Here is an 18,198-nt window from a genome sequence, read left to right as displayed (position 1 = left end):
AAGTTTGTCAGGGACATCATTTCCAGATTCGGGGTACCTCACACCATAATCACGGACAATGGGACAAACTTCGACTCGGACAGATTTAAAGGCTTCTGTGCGAGTCAGGGTATCCGAGTGGATTTTGCTTCCGTAGCACATCCGCAATCCAACGGGCAAGCTGAGCATGCGAATGGACTTATCCTTCAAGGTTTGAAGCCCCGACTCTTGTGAGAGGTAGGGCACGCTGCTGGTGCATGGGTCACCGAGTTACCTTCAGTGCTTTGGGGCCTCCGCACCACTCCGAACAGATCAACGGGGCGATCACCGTTCTTCCTCGTTTATGGGGCAGAAGCGGTCCTTCCGAGTGACCTGCTTCACAATGCCCCACGAGTCGAACTCTTTTCTGAAGATGAAGCAGAGCAAGCAAGGCAAGATGGAGTCGATATTCTAGAGGAAGAGCGCGAGATGACACTTACTCGCTCAGCAATTTACCAGCAAGATCTGCGACGCTTTCATGCGCGTCACGTCAGGAGTCGCACATTCCAAGCTGGCGATTTAGTGCTCCGAGTGGATCAACAAAGACCGCACAAGTTGGCTCCGGCCTGGGAAGGGCCTTTCATCATCTCCAAGGTGCTGAACAACGGAGCATACATACTCTACAACATTCAGAGGGAGACACACGAGCCGCGCGCATGGAACGGAGATCTCCTCAAGCGTTTTTATACGTGATCGTCGACTGAAGCAGTGTAACGAACAAGTTTTGACGAAATAATATATACAGCAGATTCAGTTTTGTGCAGATTCAGAGTTCTCCCACGGTCGCAGACTCCGGTCACAAAAAAATAACATAGCTGCGATCCCGAATCGCCTAAGTACTAACCCCCTCCGAGTGTGCAATACACGCCGCACTCGGGGACTTAGCTGTGATCAAGAATCGCCTAAGTACTCACCTCCTCCGAGTGTGCAATACATGCCGCACTCGGAGACTTAGCTGTGATCAAGAATCTCCTAAGTACTCGCCTCCTCCGAGTGTGCACTACACGTCGCATTCGGAGACTTAGATGTGATCACGAATCACCTAAGCATCACTTCCTCCGAGTGTGCACTACATGCCGCACTCGGGGTCTTAGCTATGATCAAGAATCGCCTAAGTACTCGCCTCCTCCGAGTGTGCACTACACATCGCACTCGGAGACTTAGCTGCGATCCTGAATCGCCTAAGTACTAACTTCCTCCGAGTGTGCACTACACGTCGCACTCGGAGACTTAGATGTCATCACTAATCACCTAAGCAATCACTTCCTCCGAGTGTGCAATACATGCCGCACTCGGGGACTTAGCTGTGATCAAGAATCACCTAAGTACTCACCTCCTCCGAGTATGCACTACACGTCGCACTCGGAGACTTAGCTGCGATCCTGAATCGTCTAAGTACTAACTTCCTCCGAGTGTGCACTACACGTCGCACTCGGAGACTTAGATGTGATCACGAATCACCTAACTAATAACTTCTTCCGAGTGTGCACTACATGCCGCACTCGGGGACTTAGCTGTGATCAAGAATCACCTAAGTACTCCCCTCCTCCGAGTGTGCACTACACGTCGCACTCGGAGACTTAGCTGCGATCCTGAATCGCCTAAGTACTAACTTCCTCCGAGTGTGCACTACACGTCGCACTCGGAGACTTAGATGTGATCACGAATCACCTAAGTAATAACTTCTTCCGAGTGTGCACTACATGCCGCACTCGGGGACTTAGCTGTGATCAAGAATCGCCTAAGTACTCGCCTCCTCCGAGTGTGCACTACACGTCGCACTCGGAGACTTAGCTGCGATGCTGAATCGCCTAAGTACTAACTTCCTCCGAGTGTGCACTACACGTCGCACTCGGAGACTTAGATGTGATCACGAATCACCTAAGTAATAACTTCTTCTGAGTGTGCACTACATGCCGCACTTGGGGACTTAGCTGTGATCAAGAATCGCCTAAGTACTCGCCTCGTCCGAGTGTGCACTACACGTCGCACTCGAAGACTTAGCTGTGATCAAGAATCACCTAAGTACTAACATCCTGCGAGTGTGCACTACGCGTCACACTCGAGTACTTAGCTATGATCAAGAATCACCTAAGTATTAATCTTCTCCGAGCACGCACTAAGCGTTGCACTCAAAACAGTATTCAAACAAAAGACTAAATGTTTTCATTCCGATCCCAAAAGCCTAGGAACGATAGCTGACTCGGTGCGGATCAAGCTTACCCGCACCGATTTAAAAGTATGACAGCCAACAGAAGTGGCCAGAGTATCTTATAGGTAAACACTCGGCATACCGAGAATAAAGTTTTATTACGCGTCAGCTGGGCCGGCGCCAGGACTGGAGGGCTCCACAAAAGTGTCCAAGTCGATTCCATCAGCGATGCGGGTAGCAGTCTCAAGGAACGTCTCCATGAAGTCTTTGAATCGAAGCTTCTTTGTGTTGGCGACCTTCAATATCTTCTGCTTATTTTCCCGCACCTCCTTGCAATGGACTCGGACCAAGGACAGCGCAACATCAGCACCGCAACACGCTGCCGATTTCTTCCACGATTGCACTCGGCTCGGAATCTCCTCCAGTCGCGCCATCAGGGTCTCCATCTCCTGCCGCGACTCGTCTTCTGGCCAAAGTTCCTTGTCAATTCGGCCGACGGCTTCTCTCAGTCGGCCGATGAAAGGACTCACTTTGCCTACGCGGATAAGCGCCCGGAGCAGATCCCGGTTGGCGTCCTCGCGGAGTGGCACATTGTCCTTAATGGACCGCTCCACAGCCGCCACTTCAGCTTCAGCGTCACCGCAAAAGTCTGCAACAAACGGGCGAGCATAGCAGCATCAAGTTCACCAGCGACCTGGTTCCTCTCCGCCCTCAGGGCCTCATAGGCCGTTCCCATTTCACAAGTTTTCTGCCACCAAGAAACAAAGGGTAATCGGCAAGTTTATCAGTTCACAGTCTAAGTTCTTCAGACCCCTGCCGACGCAAGCAGTCGACAGCGGTCTTGCGGACTACACCCAGTGGGTTCACTGAGAGTGACCCCACTGGCATGTACCTCAAGCAGGCCTGCCCTATTGAGATGCATGTTTTCACCTACGCCTCAGAGGCCAATACTACCCGACCTGCGTGCAACTTACTCTCGGAGACTCTTACCGCAAGAGCGCTCCGACTGCAACAAGTACTCGCACTCGGAAATCCTGTCTACGGACACAACCAAACTAAAGGCAAAATGTATAAAGACAACTGTCGGTGCAAGCACTCCACAGAAGTCTCGGAGACTACACCCACTGGGTTCACTCGGAGTGAACCCATTGCAAAAAAAAACACCACCGAGTGGGTTACAGGAGAAAAGTAAGTACTTACTAGACTACTTACTCGGATATCATCACGTAGCTCCAAGCTCCGCTGGTACAAGGCCGCAACGGAGTCATAAGCCCTCTTGGCTTCTCCAGCCATGAGCTTCGCCGGCACCATGGCCCCCTTGGCCGCTCCCACCTGCTCCTCCGGAAGGCGCCGGATGCTGAATTCAGCACCCGACGAACCGGGAATCGTCGGAGGTTCTTGGGGCATACCAAGGTCCGCCCCAGTCGGTTCCTCCCCACCGGCACCGGTTCAGTCGGTGGAGGCGCTTCAGTCGGTGGAGCGTCGGCGGCAGGGGTGGCAGTAGGAGGAGCAGCCTCAGGGACAGGCTCCAGGACAGGCTCCACGGCGAGGTTGACTCTCCCCTGGTCGTCCTCGTCCAGACGAATCGCCCCTAACAAGCCGAATGACATGACGTCTTAGAAAAAGAAAGAATGGCGCAGTCCGCGGGGATAAAACACCCGACTCTCCTGCAACACACCTGGCTGGGACGAAACGACGTTGTCCGTGTCCATGGGGTCGTCCCCTTGGCGGGTCGGAGAGGTTGCAGAGGTGGCGACCCTGTCGAGTGAAATCCATTCGACTTATAAAACAGGAGTTCACTCAGATAAAAGAAAGAGACGAAAGTTAGATTCACTTACGTGGAGGTGACGGGGATAGCAACCCTCTTTCGCGGCAGAGCCTTCCAAGGTGTGGGCCCACTCGGCTTGGGCGCCCTGGAAGACTGGCCTACAGGCTCAGCGGCGGCATCCCTGGCCCTCTTGGTGCCTCGAACACTCGGGACCGCCGGAGCGGCAGGCGAGGCACTCGACGACGCAGGAGGAGCTGAAGGGACGGCGGGCTCGTGTCGGCGCTTGCTCCGATGCTCTGGCCGAGGAGGTGGCGAGTCTTGCTCTTCATCCTCTTCCTCTTCCTCGCTGTCCTCCTCCTCCGACTCCCCGCTGTCGGAGACATATTCCGCGCTCTCCGCGCTGCCCTCCTGGCTGCCTTCCTCCTCTTCCTCCTCCGGACTCCCGTTCGAGACGGGGGAGAACCAGTGGGTCCACGCCTGCATGAAGTTCAGTCGGAAACAATAGGAATCACACGGAGATATAAGTAAGCGACTGGAATTAAAATAGTTCAATGCACTCGGCTAATGCCACTCACCTGATTCGGTGGAGGGTGGTCTGCGCTGTAAGGCTTCACTCGGCGAGCTCCTTTGGGGTTCTCTCACGGGCCCGTGATTTGGAGCACCCACGAGGTCACCCTCTCCTCGGGTACGGCCACCACGTTGGTCTGAGTGGAATCCTCGGGCCCTCTGAAGTGCCACGTTGGTCGCAAGCCTGCAGCGGCTGGATCCGCCGACCAAGGAAGACTTCCAGCAGGTCTATACCGTGGACCCCCCCTCCTGATGACATCCACGAGTGCCTCAACCAAAGGTTGGATGTCGTTCTTCTCGGCCTTCGAGAGCGCGAGCTGCTTAGGCGGGACGGGCCAATCTAGACTAAACGGAGGCAGCCTAGTCGACGCATTCGGACAGGCGATGTCCTGGAAGTAGAACCACGTCGACTGCCAGTTCCTAACCGACTCACTCAATTGGAGAGCAGGATAGCTGCTCCGACTCTTCTTCTGGAATCCTAAACCTCCGCAGAGCTGGACGAGGTGCGTCTTATCGTCCGACTGACTAAGACGTTTGATAGTTTGGGATCGGGCGGAGAAGATGTGTTTGAACAAACCCCAATGGGGGGCAACCAATGAAGCACTCGCACAGAACGATAAAGGCAGAAAGATGGGCGATGGCATTCGGAGGGAAGTGATGAAGTTGAGCCCCGAAGTGATTCATGATGCCTTTAAAGAAGGGATGCGGAGGCAAAGAAAAACCTCTGTGAACATGGCTGAGGAGCAGGACGCGCTCCCCTTCCCGAGGCGCTGACTCGACCTCGTCGTCCGCCGGCAGTCTCCAGGACTTATGCACGAGCATTCCGTGCTCCACCAGCTCCAGCAGATCCCTCTCCTTCACCGTAGAGGGAAGGAAGTCTCCTTGGATCCACCCCGCCGGCAGTGGTCGCTACCGCCGCTGAGCAGGCGCCGCCGCCTTGCCCTTCTTCTTCCTCGCCTCCATCTTGCTGGTCTGACCCTTGGTCATGGAGGCGACAGCGAACTCTCGAGAGGAAGGGGAAGGAGGGAGTGTTGGAGCGCAGGAGGTGGCGAGGAAGACGGAGCAGGCGAGAGCGAAAGGGTCGGCGAGCGTAACGAAGAAGCCTCGCCGCCCAGATTTAAATAGGGTTCCGACTGGGTCACTGGCGGGTGGCCCCGAAACCTTATCCACCCGACCGGCCACGGTGATATCAGTGGAGGACTTGACGGCGCAAGAATCGAGGCGTCAGGCGCTACCCGAGTGCGCTGACGTCGTCCCCGCTGAGCACGCGGAACCCGAAATTTGAGATCCCGGAAAATCCGCCGCTGTCAGTTGACCGGTCGCGTCAAAAGATGCCGCGGAAACACTCGGCTCCCGACAGTCGGTTTCGCAAGCACTTCCACTCGGATCGTTGGTCAGAAAAGGTAAAATGGATAGGGGCAAGCAAAGCCCAAGCCGAATCTAATCCAGTCGGATCCGAACTTCAAGCAGCGCTTCGTCGTATCAACCCCAATCCATTCGGGGACTAATGATGGGGTCATAGTCCTAGGGTAGGGTCATAGGCCTGCCATACAGGTCCTACCCAAGGACTACCCCACACAAAGGACAAGACCCTAAGTCTACCCCGACTGGATTAAGGAATCCCCATCATCCAGTCAGCAACAAGTCCTGTATCATCCAGTCGGATACTAGCATTCGGAGGTTACCAAGCTAACGGACTGGATCCACTCGGTACATCGTAACCGCCCTGGAGGGAAACGGTCGTACGTTTCCGGGTGCATTTATTAGCATTTAGAGCGTACGTTACCTGTAACGTATGCATTCAATCGCCACTACTCCGCCCCTGAATCAGAACCGTTGTGGAGGGCAGCGCACTCTATATAAGCCGCCCTCCCCCACTGGTAAAGGGGTTAGCAAATCAATGTACTCCAGATTACACTCGGTAACAAGCTCCGAGAGCACTGAGACATAGGGCTGTTACCTCCACCGCAGAGGGGCTCGAACTCATACAACCTCCCCGTAGCTAGGACTCTGCCCATCTCATTCATACCCTACACATCTACTGTCAGGCTTATACCCACGACAGTCAACATGTGCTCTGATACCATTTCTGTAGCGACCCGACTCAAAACGAGTCAAGCCTCTGTGTATGTGTTCCATCCCTGCATCAGTATGCTGGCACACACAGTACATCAATGTATATATCAAAGTGCAATCACACGTAAATAGCGTAAAACTGATATATACCTTAAATATCTCAGCGAAAATAGTCAAGGGAGTGGAGTCCCAAATAACACCAACGGCAGGTTGAGCACGGACCGTAACCCTGAATCGTACTCTTACTCGTCGAGGAAAATATCTGCAACATAAGACGTTGCAGCCGTGGAGGTCAGCATATTGAATATGCCGGCAAGTCACAAATTAGAGCGGTAAAATATCATCTATACTATATGCATATATGGCAGGTGGGGCTGTAAGTTTTTAGCGAAAAACAAAGTTTTCTCCTACATCAAGAGAGGGGCTAAAAGCAAAATATTACTACGTAGTTGGTTGTTAATGAGATGGTTCCGCCGACCAGTTCTCATACCCAAGTTATCAATATTACACTCATCAAGTATTTATAATGGTGTTGAGGATTTCAGATAACTTCAGTTCCTTTGGCTCAAGTTGTCCATGACCGTGGACACGGCTAATCGATCAGGTTTGAGTACTCTGCAGAGTTTTGCACACGTTCCCCACAAGATTTGATCGCCTCCGTGTATGTCCTCGCACTTCAGGGTGTTTGAAGACCGGATGATCAAAACATGGTCTTTCAACGGGTCCCTCTGAATCCCGGTCGATGCCAATCCAAATCCTACCGTTCTTCTACATCTGCTGGCACCGCCTGTCCAGAGTTGCCGCATCGTCCAACCAAGCCAGAGCCCATAATGACTTGTGGTTGTGCAGGTAAGCCTTGGGTCTTGAAAATATCCGTCCGTCTCTTTGATCCCGGGTGAAGCTTTCCGAAAGATGTCATGGCACGTCTCCAGCATCCCAGGTCATCCACTGGTTTCCCCAGGGAGCCGATCAACCGTCCTTCACCCAGAGTTGCATTGCACCACGAGGTCTTGAAAAGTCTTGACTTAACCGGTCTTGGTTATTAAATTATTCTCGCATCACTCGTGATAAACTCTCAACCAGAATCCCGTCTACTCAAGCATAGCAATATGAAATTTGTCGTCCCGGGCCAAGTAACAGGGTTGTTGGGTGCCTACCACATGATACTACAATAAGTAACCATAATTTCCAAGTACCTACTCAGCATGCAATTGGGCATAGGATGGTAGAACTATGATGCATAAATCATAGGTGATACATGATCAAATGACTTGCCTGGTGATGTTGACGAAGAAGAATTTTTATTCTCGTGGAATAACTTGATAGACTACTCGTCACTCTCCAATGAAATCTGTATAACAAACATATCATTCACGTCAGCATTCACACTAACAATCCAACCCATAAGAGAGAGCGAAACAATCCAAAGGAAATTTCAAATAAAACTAGGGAGTCTTCTACTACATCAAACACTAAATAGTTTTTGTTCTAACTGAAAATAAAACACTAAAATAACAGAGAAAAAAATTATATAAAATTATGTAAGATAAAATAAAGTATTTTTCATAAAACTATTTGAAAGTATTTTCAAATGGGAGTTAAACTAGTAGGGAAATCAATTGCAAGTTATTAGAGAACTAGAATTGAATTCATGATAACAAATAAAATAAAATTTTGTTTTTTTGAAAACCTACTGTTAACTAACAGAAAACAAAATATAAACTTTCTCAAATATAAAAGAAAATAATTTAAAAACAATTGTGGAAAAAGAAATAGTCATATTCCTAAAAGAACTAAACCAGAATCTGTTTTGGTAAAAACCCCAAGTAAAAATATTTAAAAACATTGAAACTTAAACTACTGAAAGATATGATCAATAGGAAACAGTAGAAAAAAGAATTATTTTAAAAGCTATTTTTAAACTCCCCGTATAAGCAAAACAAGATTTAAATAAAATCTGATCTAATTCAAATTTTATAAATCTAAACATAGACAAATTATATATTTTCGGAAGCTACAAGAAATTTGTGATCTAACGCAAAAGGAATCACCTAATTTGGAGTTACACACTAATAGATATGAATTTTATAAGTTTGCTCTTTTTCTGAAAAAAAACTGTGACGGGATTTCTATGAAGCTCACCGTGGATGGACAGGCTTGGAGGTCCTCCGGCGAGGTGGGGATGCTCCGGCGAGGGAAATCGATGGGGAAGGGGGGAACCGATGGAGGAGCCTCGGCGGGATCAATTTCTTTCCACGGGGGGCGTCGGGGTTCCTGGCGCTGCTCCTGTTGGTCGGTCCCTGGCAGGGAGCCGATTGGGCTTGGTGGCGAGGGGTGGGGGGGCCGGTGGAGGGGGAGGTGCGGTAGGGGGGTGCAGCGGGGTAGGGGGAGGGCTGCAGGGGTCCAGGTGGCGGTGAGGAGGGCGACGGTGCTCGTGGAGCGAGCTCCTGTGGAGTTCTTGACAGGAAAACGGGAGGTGATGGGGAGGAGGCTACGGGCAGGGAAACGGGGCGTTCTCGAGGGGAATGGAATGAGAAGGACGAGGGGATCCTTTATAGGTGGCGAGGAGGTGCTCGGAGGGAAGGAGATTCGCAAATTCCGGAAGGGGAGGATCTCTTGGTTCCTACCATGGAAGTTCCTGGTAACGTGAATGACCAGAGGAAGGAGAGGATACTAAATGGGCCAGATTTGGAAACTCCTTAATGGGCCAGCTCTTTATTTCCTATTAAACGCGATTTTTTTCCTTTTTTAAAACTAGGAAACTAAAACGATAAAAGGGAAATCAAATCAATTCGGAATATAGAGTTTCTATACACTAAAATTATCGGAAATATAAAATATAAATGATGGACATTTTTCCACGGCCAAAATGAAAACTTAAAACAAATGTTTTTTCAGAAAATCTCTAAAAGCTTTATTTCTTTTTGCAAATATTTTCTCAATTAAAATTTTGTTTTCTTGGATCAAAATATTTCAAAAAATGGCCCTGGTTTTCGAGGGTCATGTTCCTCCTCTCTTTCTTGCTTGGCAAGAATTTATTCCTAGCATTTCTTGAGTGGAGAAAAAATAGAATTACAAAACAAAAATCGAAAGAAATTCAAATGCCACCTTCATTCAAATTCTTTATAGTTGGATAAGTCATGCTATCTCCTCTCATTGATTTGAAATGGGTGAATTTGAAATTCACCGGAAAAGGGGAAAGTCATTTTATTTCCTCTCATTCAAAAGTTTTTTTGAAAAGTTTCAAATTTCACTGAAGTTTCAATCACTCAAACAGACAAACAATCATTCTAATAATTATATTAACATTCCAAAATTTAGGATGTTACAATGCATGAGCAGCTGAATACATGCAAGTCACGGCATGACAAATCACACAATCAAACACTACACGTTAAGTGAAGTTCAATATGCAACGGGTTGCATATTGACGAAACTCCACGTTTATTTACTTAGTTCTATCCCGATTAGATTCACGGCAATATTAAATGTGGTTCAACATGGCAAGAGGTGAAACGCAATTAAACTACCTACCTAGGCATTTTAAATGAGGTCGGAAATGACATATAACACCTCCGAAATGACCTCACATGTTAATTTACAATTCTGTCCAGATCTGAACTAACACATTTAATGGGTTGTTAAACAGAAAAACAAATAGGTTCACGTGATTCTATGCGTCAAGACAAGCAATTTACACCTAGAGAACATCTCCAATGGAGCTACGGATCAAAAATTACAAGTACTGCAAGATATGATGGCATCAATGCAATATGTGTGCAACGGCGGTCACGTGCACTTCAAAACACACAAATAGCAAGATAAAATGAAAGTACACGAGATTCTAAGAAAGTTTCATGTAGGACACGATCAAAACAGAGCTACGGTTAAAAAACTACGGGCAAAACAAGAAATGACTACAATCTGCCAAAATCAGCCACATAGCATCTTCTACACCCCACAACTACGAACTACTCAACTCAAATAAACTCAAGCAAGGCATGACACGAAAGAGGGCAAGAAGCACTACTACAAACAACTAACAACAACTAGCATGGCATCATGGATCACTAGGGAAAGAAGACTCAAAATGACATCTCACACACTATTTCAGACATAGTGAAAATTACACCTCATGAAAGTGCAGTTTTCGATCTGAAGCCATATTGATAGCAGCAAAACCTATAGGTACAGGACTCCAAATGGCATGCAAATTCACAGCATGCTAGAGAAACACAAGGGCTACAACTAACTCCATTAGACCAACCTCAAAAGAGCTACGGATCAAAAGATAGAAGCAAGACAAGACATCAACAAAATATAACAGATCTCAGACTTAGAAATATTTCAGCTCCTCCAAATCAGCAGTATTTCTAGAAACTTGAGAGCAAGAAAACCACACCTAAACATGCATTTGTATTGCAACCAAAAATACCAGGGACTAGTCTAAACACCCAAGAACAACTCTCTAGTTGACAACTTAATCAAACGAAGCACGGAATAAATCCTACGAAAAAGACAAGAGGGCAACATGGCAAAATATCGTGCGAACTAACTTACTCGTAAGCTAAAACTAATTGCACAGAAAAATCCATAGGAGTTTTCTATCCCGAAAACATATAAAATATGTGGGGTTGCGCCACAAAATATTACCACACGTAAATGCGAGATAATGGCCTAGACACGAAAAAATAAACTAGTGGCAATCCCTACACGCAAAAATACGAATGACTACTCTAAAATACATGGAAAAATGGTTCCTAAAACATGGGCATTTTATCTAAGGCATACGGACAAACCGGACACGCGTGAAAAATAAACTACGGGCAAAACACATTAGGGCAGCATGCTAAACTAGGCATTCAGCACGCTAAACTACATCAAACAAATATGCAAGTTTTAAATTTGGAATCTACGCGAAATTCTACACCAAATCCATATACAATATTGTCGGGACCCCGATCCTAAGCCATAGGAATCCAGCCTGTAACACATCGCATCCCTTTGCGGTCTCACGCACGGTTAACTTCACGGCTGCAGCCTTACCTTAGCCGGGACCGTTTGTGTCTTTTGACTCACGTATGCAATAGTGTCGCTAGCATTCCGATGTCAAAGAACCCGGATCGACAAGTCTAGACATAAACCAAAGTGGCAGTACTGCACAAGGATAGGCACACATGACCCAACAAAGTAGGTGTCGGTCACCAGCGAGTGTAGACGAGTCGTAGCAAGCTACAAGGACTCCATTACATCGCGTGACATTTCCCCAAAGGGGACAGACACAGCAGCTAAGAAGGACACATGCCGGTCAAGCAATGTGTCCGGAGCAGTAGCGAGCTACCATGGCTCGTTGGATCACAAAGGGGCATTTCCCTGTAAGGAGTGCTACTAAAATTCACGACTAGGTAATCGAACCCCATACATATCAAGTACGACACCTGTACGCATGGCATACCGATATGTATAGATACATCGATGGCATCACAACATAACCATAAACATACAAGCTTTATTTAAGAGGCTCGGAAGAGCCACAGACATAATATTACACAGTAAGGGTCTCCCAACCCATAATAGCAGTCATTCAGTTACAAGCCAGCGGAAGTGTTTAAAACTGTCTGAGTACAGACAGGTGCAACTAGAAGGCACATGGCCTGTCTATACTACAGACCCAACCTAGGGCCAGATCATAGCTGGGACACCAGCTACTCGTCGTCGTCGATGTCTATGAGGAACCCTCCAATAGGGTCATTAGCAACCTCTGCAACATTTATTAAGCAAACATGAGTACGGAGGTACTCAGCAAGACTTTAGGATAACTATCTACTCATGCAATGTATCAATAAGGTATGGTGGGGTTTCATGCGGAAAGCCAGCATTTCACTCGTGGCTAGACAACTTGCATCTTAAAATAATTTTGACAACTTTATTTCTCGCACACGAGTCCACTAACACCACAACAATACTCCATCGTGGAATCATTCGGTCTCCATACGGAAATGCCGTCCACGACACTCACGCTTATCTTGACAATTTTATGAGTAGCCATTTAAGTTATCTATGAACAACATATGTCTCCAAGTAGTCCATATCCGCGGAAGCGGCTATTCGAATAGATCATAACCCTGCAGGGGTGTACATCGTCAAACACGCTCTCGCCACTTATCGCCATGTCCACGTCATGCACCTCGGCAACCTTCAAGCGGAAGCCCAGCGAGGGAGTCGGCCACGACCGTTAACCACACTAGTACCTAGTCCAGGTTTATCGCCTATCTGAGAGTAACCCGCACGGAAGTCCCGCCGAGGTTTCTTCCACGGCCTCAAACGATGTGCGCAGGGTTCCCAAGCCCACCATCTGGGTGCCACTTGGTACACCGTGCCACTGCCTACCGCATCACAGCCCACCTCCCAGGTCAGCACCATGCACGGCCTCCAGCATGACTATAATCGCCAGAAACTACTTGCAACTCCTGGACCGAGTACTAAGCGATTAATAAGTCGAGCGGGGTCATATTTCAGGGCCCAGCATGTGGTAGTATCTCGTCTTGGATTACATACACGGAACTTAGTTCCTAAGGACGGTTCCAATGAAACAACCCGCCATGTACTCCTACACAGCCTTTCACCGGTACCTTTACCAAATCAGGTTCAACACACAACCTTTGCTTACCGAACACATTCTCACAATTCTGTTCATCTCCCAGATGACAGACCATACACAACTCTAAGCATAGGATGCATAGCAGGATACGGCACATCATGGCTCAAGCAACTACCAGGTATGCTAGGTTGCAAGGTTCAGCTATTTACTGTGACAAGAATAGGTCATGCAACGAAAGTGGGTTCTACTAACGTGGCAAAAGCATTTGAAGCATTTGATCCTAATGCAATAAGTAAGTGCAAGAGCAAGAACATGGGATTTATCGGGATGATCAAAATGGTTGCTTGTCTTGTTTCTCGGAGGAGTGACAATATCCGTCAGACGGATATTCGGTGGAATCCGGGGGAGCGGAGCCTACCAAAAGGAATGACAATATCCGTCAGACGGATATTCGGTGGAATCCGGGGGAGCGGAGCCTACCAAAAGGAATGACAACAATCAATATCAAACATATGCAATCAAGATGATGCATGAGCATGGCATGAGGATGCAAGGTGATATACTATTATGGCTAACATGTATTAGGTTTGAACTTGATTTGAATCAAATTCAAATATCACTTCAAACGAGGTATTCTCGAATACCATTTTAATTGATTCGCCCTGATGCTCAGATCAACTTGCTTTTAACATGCATGGGATGACATGTTAGGTTGCTGGTTTGTAATTAGGACAGTGTTTGATCATGTCATTTATAGTGAAATTTAAATATTTTCCAAATTCCATTTATAAAGTATTTATAAGAATTAAGTTATTCATTAATCTACATGTTTGGGTTCTATAACGTTTTCAAACATGTTTGAAAATGACATATTCAGAATCCTTGAATTTTTCTGATACTTTTTCATATATAAATTATTTTCATTGGAGTTACAAATTAATTTCTATGAATTTTTGAAGTTTTAAACATTGCTGGAATTATTTTTATACTGGAAAACCCCTTTATTGCGTCATCCTGACATCAGCAGGTCAACTGACCTGATCAGGTCAAACCTGACAGGGGGGACCCACTGGTCAGCGTCTCAGGGGCTAATCCCGCGCTGACCAGCCCCTAAGTGGGTTTGACTTGGACTTGGGCCCACTGTTAGTGAGTGTTTAGGCGTTAAACTGCTGGGTTAGGCTGGCCACATCGTTCCTCGCCGGAGCCTGGCCGGCGGCGACCAGATCCGCGGCAGAACCTCGCCGAAGACATGCTAAAACGTGCTGTGGTGCTCGGAAAAGGATGCTGCGAGCACTGGAGTGATCTCCAGGCTCGACCTCATCCGGGGCTGGCCTCAGGGAGAGCTATAAGTGGCCGGAGTAAGCCGGCGACGAGCCGGGGCGGCTGCCGGAGTACGGGTTCGATGGTCCAGTGGCTAGGGGTCACGGATCCGAGGGGAATGAAAGGGGAAATGATCGCAGGCTCACGGGGAGTGCAGAGAAGGGCTTAGAAGGCTCGGGGAAGGGCTGTTGCCGGCGTTTCACCGTCGATTTGCCGGCGACCGAAGGTTGAAGACGATGGCGTTGGGGACGTTGCAGAGCTCGGGGAGACTTCAGCCGTTGCAGAGAGAACCAGCTCGACGAGGCGAAGCTACTGGACTACTCGGAAGGGAGGTCGTGTGGCTAGAGGCGCGGCGGCTCGAGCTCGAGCTCGTGGCAATGGCGGCAGAAGGAGGGAGGAGAGATCCTGAGAGGAGGGGGGAACTAGAGCTGGGGAACGGATAGGGACGGGCTCGGGGTGGATATCCCCCTGCTTGCGAGCGCGAAGCGGCGGCCAGGCAGCCAGGGAGCTGTGTGGAGGCGCGCGGCGACGCGGCAGCCACCTCCTGCTCCTACTGGCGAGGAGGAAGACGGCAGCGCTACTGGGCCGGGCTGAGGTGAGCCTCAGGTAATTTATTTTCTCTTTTTTCTGCTTTGTTTCTGTTTTGCTATTTCATTGATTTACTATTTATTTCAGCTCCCAAATAGTTTGTAAAAACTATGTTGGAACATATCCAACCATTCCTAAAGTTTTCAACATTTTTGAAAGCTTAAAGTTTCTGATTTCAAATTTTGAACTTGAAACCAGTAGCTTTTTGCATTTATTTAAAATGCTTAAACTATCAAGAAAATGGTTTTCTTCATTGCTTATTTACTTCCATGAATTATCAGAAAGATTGAACTTTTCTTGAGGCCATTTTGGGTTCATTGATTTTAACTAGTTTGAAATTTCCTTTATTTTGAAAATGGCTAGGGTTTTAGAATTTTCCTTCACCACTTGCTTTGTTCTTGTTGAGAATTTCCTTGATGCAATGCAAAGAAAACATGAGCACAAAGATAACTTGATTAAGGTGTCAGGGATGTGACAAATATGTCGCGTTTCGACTTACGGTTTTAAAGATACGGTCGATCTAATATGTCTATTTTTCTGGAAATAATATTTTCCTAAAACACCCTAAATTTCCTAATGGGCCGAACTGGGCGCAACCTCACAAAACTAAAAAAATGCACAGGCGGGGGATAGGCTCGGGGCATACCTTGGGCTCGGCCCAGCTTGGAGGGGAGGCAGATGGGCCACGAGGCCTGGCTCGGGCGATCGAGGCGAGGAGGAACTGGCGGCGGTCAACGCGGGGGGGGGGGGGGGGGGGCTCGGCACCGTGGGAGACCACGCGGGGGAGTAGCGAGCGGGACCCTGCGGTTTCTGGCAATCTGCAAAGGGCGCGGGGGACGCGTGATCCTCGGTCAACGCAGGGGCTCGCTGCCTCGGGCGATGGCGGGACGCGGGACCCGGGACCCGATCTGGATCCGCAGATCGCGGGAAGGGGCAGCGCTGGCGCGATCCACAACCATGGGGAGGTTGGGTGCCTCGGTCAACGCGGCCTCGACCGGATCTGCCGGATCGAGCGGGAAGCGCCTCGATCGGGGAGGTGGCAGGGACCCGCGCGGGAGAGCTGGCTGAAGGGAACGGCCCGCGGAACGAGGAAGGCAGCTGTGGCCTGTGCCTTCGACAGGGGCGCTGTCAGGATGAGGGAGGATCGAGGTGGGGGGCTGTGTAGAGGGGATATCCGGAGACGAGAGGGACAACGGGCGGCCCGACAACGTATTTTAAAACACCGACAAACGTCCGACGAATAACCGAAGACGGTGCCGCTACGGTCGACCGTTCGGGTACCAGACGGACTCAAATCGCGACGAAATTCAACAAGCGGCCTACCTATATTAAAATAAGACCGCATGTCAAATCTCAACCCGTTCAGAGAAAGTTTTACGCACACTTTTAAAACAGGGTTTTGACGATGTCGCGGGCGCGTGCGTGTGCGGTCGGGCTCAGAACGGACAACGACGAGAACCGGCAACTAACAACGGATGCAAGTTTGAAAATTGGCGGCAACGGAGATGCCGATGCAATGCAGATGATGGGCATGATGCGATGATGATGCGACAAAATAAAAATAGACACACGACGAAAATGGAATAGAAGGGGAATCTTCTGGAACGTCGGCATCGGGCTGTCACAAAGATGACGACTAAAGAGTAAAAATAAAATAGCATGAAAGTAAATAGAAAGACCCTTCACAGAGGGAAGCATTGATTTGCAGAGGTGCCAACGCTTGAAGTTTAATACAGAGCTGAATTGTAATTTTTTGGAGGTGTGCTTTTCCTGCCAATGTTATGATAGAGTTTTCGATATCTTCCATGCTAAACACATTATTTGCGGTTCCCAAATGGAATTTTAAAGTTTACTCCTTTCCACCATCCATACACAAACCATGGCTGACTGAATCCACGGGTGCATGCCAACATATCAATTTTCTAAGGAGATTTGTTTTATTAATTTTTGATTATGCAGGACTGAGCAACCTTTTTACTAGGCTCTCTTGTGCAATGACAGTCGAGTAAATGCCCATCTTCAGAATAACCCGCTTAGCATGGAAGATACCGACCGTCCCATTGATTCATGAGAGGTACAGGAAAAAAACTAGATGTTTATTGGAATATTTAGAGGTGGCACATGCAAAGTTACTTAGAATACTAGGATAATACTGGATATATGTAGGTATGATGGACTCATTTGGCATAACCTGGGTTCAAGAGTTTGAATGCATAAGAAGTATTACCGCTTAGTACAAGTGAAGGCTAGCAATAGATTGAGAAGCGACCAACTAGAGAGCGAAAACGTTCATAGTCATGCATTGAGAATAATTAACACTGAACACTAGCATGGGTAGGATATGTACACTCTGAATTTAAATATTATGAAGGATGCATTGGTTTTGAATCAACTACCTCTTTGCACATGGGCCAAGTCAAGCCGCTCGAATCACTCAGATTGAAATTCCACACTACCATATCACATCATAACCATATTAATGCATGTTGACACATAAGTTAAATCATTATGCACTCCTAGCTATTTAAGAATGGCTTGAGAAACTATAATCTCTAATTGTCATCAGAAACATGTTCATTCATGATATACTGAATTGAAATCGAGCGAGCTAAACATATTTACAAAAATGAAAAAAGAGAGTTCATACCAGCTTCCTTTATCATGGTCACTTAATCTAATATCGTCATTATTGCGTTTACTTGCGCAATCGAATGATGCGACAATAATAATAGTGCAAGTGTGTCGTAGGCTAAGTTGGAATCTGCAAGGCAATCGTATACAAAGGAGAAGGCAAGGTAATATTGCATCTTTTGTTAGATCAACATTCATGCATATAAGAGGCACTCAACATTTTCATCATGGTCTTCGCGTTTAAATGACTCAACGAAAGGAAAATAAATTCAGAGAAACACATTGAAATATTTTTGGAGTTTTCTGTTTTTCTCAAGAAAGCAAATAAACACAGGAAAAACAAAATGAGATAAATTATTTACATGGGAAAGCTCCTTACATTAAAAGGAAATCCTTTTGGGTTTTATTTTAATACTAAAACTAATTAAACAAGAAAGAAAAATGAAAGATAATCAAGAGATATTTTTGGGTTTTCAA

Source organism: Hordeum vulgare, chromosome 2H, assembly GCF_904849725.1.
Source record: "Hordeum vulgare subsp. vulgare chromosome 2H, MorexV3_pseudomolecules_assembly, whole genome shotgun sequence".
NCBI lineage: Eukaryota > Viridiplantae > Streptophyta > Magnoliopsida > Poales > Poaceae > Hordeum > Hordeum vulgare.
The sequence above is the reverse complement of the archived record's forward strand: the minus strand, read 5'-3'. Positions refer to the sequence as shown.